Source organism: Mytilus edulis, chromosome 2 (genome assembly GCF_963676685.1).
Source record: "Mytilus edulis chromosome 2, xbMytEdul2.2, whole genome shotgun sequence".
NCBI classification, from domain to species: Eukaryota; Metazoa; Mollusca; class Bivalvia; order Mytilida; family Mytilidae; genus Mytilus; species Mytilus edulis.
This window is the reverse complement of record NC_092345.1, coordinates 11,539,094-11,541,970: the sequence shown is the minus strand read 5'-3', so window position 1 is coordinate 11,541,970 and position 2,877 is coordinate 11,539,094.

The window sequence follows — 2,877 nt, the reverse complement described above, 5'->3', positions numbered from 1 at the left end:
TATATTTCAAATTTTTCATCCATTTTGATGTTTAGGTTCAGCCATACACAGCTACTTCACACAAGTAATCTTGATGTACAGTTCTAAAGATGCATATCAAATGTACATGTACATATTCAAAGCTTTATATAAACTGTACAGCTTCAAAGCTGTATATCAACTGTACAGCTGTAAAGCTGTATATATTTGTACATTTGTTAAGCTGTAAATAAACTGTACATCTGTAAAACTGCATATAAACTGTGGATATATATCGTATCACACATGATGCAGTGGTGGAATCTATATGTTTAGCTTATACACAGATTTATAAATGTGCAGTTAATGTACATTTTTACAGAGTTGCAGTTTATATCCAACTTCAAAAATGTACAGTTTATATACAGTTTTACAGTTGTACAGTTTATAAACAGCTTAACAGGTGTATAATTTATATACAGCTTTACAGGTTTACAGTTCATATACAGTTTTACAGTTGTACAGTTTATAAACAGCTTTACAGATGTATATTTGATATGGATCTTTAGAACTGTACATCAAGATTACTTGTACTAAAGAAGCTGAGTATGGACTGGGCCAGAATATCAGTATTGTTTTCTATAATACTAAGTATTGAAACTGCTTATCTTGAATGTAAAATTACAAAGAGTCTTATCCTTTTAAGCAACCTCAAACCATATATCTATTAGTTTGAACCTCTAAAAAAGTGCCGACTTGTTTTTTTATTATTATGAGGCTGACTTCATGCAGGAACTTCTTAGGAAGAAAGATAAGAAGTTAGCAATATCCTTTAGGTCTACTTTCCGCTATATAGATGACGTTCTTTCACTAAACAATTCAAAATTTGGTGACTATGTGGAACGCATCTATCCCATCGAATTGGAGATAAAGGATACTACAGATACAGTTAAGTCGGCTTCATATCTTGACTTACATCTAGAAATTGACAATGAGGGTCGGTTGCAAACAAAACTTTACGACAAAAGAGATTATTTCAGCTTTCCAATTGAACTTTCCATTTCTAAGTAGCAACATTCCAGCAGCACCTGCATACGGGGTATATATCTCCCAATTGATACGATATTCCCGTGCTTGCATTTCCTATCATGATTTTCTTGATAGAGGGTTACTGCTTACAAGGAAACTATTAAACCAAGAGTTCCAAATGGTGAAGTTGAAATCATCCCTTCGTAAATTTTACGGACGCCATCACGAGTTGGTTGACCGTTATGGAATAACCGTTTCACAAATGATATCGGATATGTTCCTTACGTCGTAACTACAATCCCCTTCCCTTTCATGATTGTGACCTACCGAATTAGACTATTTACCGGATTTGTAATCACATAAGCAACACGACGGGTGCCACATGTGGAGCAGGATCTGCTTACCCTTCCGGAGCACCTGAGATCACCCCTAGTTTTTGGTGGGGTTCGTTTGTTTATTCTTTAGTTTTCTATGTTGTGTCATGTGTACTATTGTTTTTCTGTTTGTTTTTTTTTTCATTTTTAGCCATGGCGTTGTCAATTTGTTTTAGATTTATGAGTTTGACTGTCCCTTTGGTATCTTTCGTCCCTCTTTGCCAAACAAGATTTTTTTCTGGCAAAAGTTTTTCCATACTACCCTTTTTTACTCAATTCATACGGCTTCAGTTTTGACAACATACCACCTAAGTCCAGCACATTCTGAAAATGTATCAAACAAATATTAACATTGATTAAAGGACGTTTGTTCGTCTGCATAAAACTCATCAGTGACGCTCAGTTCAAAATGGTTAAAAAGCCAAACAAGTCTAAAGTTGAAGAGCATTGAAGACTAAATTTCCCAAATCTTGTGCCAGAGACGGCTAAGGTAATATATGCCTTGGGGAAAAAATCATTAGTATTTCGAAGTAGGAAAATCCCTAATCAAATGGCAAAATCAAATGGCAAAATCAAATGATAAAAAAAACATCAAAGGGATGGACAACAACTGTCATATTCCTGACTTTACCGGTATTCCTGTACAAGCATTTTCAAATGAAGAAAATTGTGGATTGAACCTGGTTTTATAGCGCTAAACCTCTCACTTGTATGACAGTCGCATCAAAGTCCATTATATGTTCAACGATGTGTGAACAAAATAGACCTAATAGGTAAAATTGTCAAAATAGGGATAAGCAGCCATCATCGTATTACAATCTCAAGCAGAACAAAAACAAACAAATATTGAACAAAGAACAAAAAAGCATCTATCAAGTTTAACAACCACATCAAAATTGCTTACTTATATATGAATTTTAAATCAACCCATAAAGTTTTGAAATATTTAATTTCCTGTGACTAAATTGCAAGGTTCACTTCAACTCTAGCGTAGAGTCGCATGTTTGACGGCAGAATGTAAACGTCACACAGGAAAAGATATAAAATAATTTTGTCGTTCAAAGTATTTTCAAAATTATAATAGAATAATAACATAACGGCATTATAATAGAACAATAACATAATGGCGGGATGTTTAAAAGTACAGAAACATGTTATAAGTACCAAAGAAATACAAAAATTAAGTCAAACGTACAAAACATTGTCCAGCAAAAATGAAAGATAATACAAACAACACATTGACGGGATGTATAAGTAACGAGCCACGTCAAATGGATATGACCGAAAACAGACAGTAAACAAACAGGTAAAGTAATATTAATAATAGAACAAAGACAAATAAAAGAACAATATAAATGAACTCATCATAGATACCAGGATAACACGTTATTAAGATGATAAACAATGTCAGTACGCAGAATCTATAGATCAAGACCAGCATGTATTATTGGTTGAAGTTGATACGGAATATTTATCAACATCGTCTTGGTATCTTCCGATGAACTTTTTTTTGTAG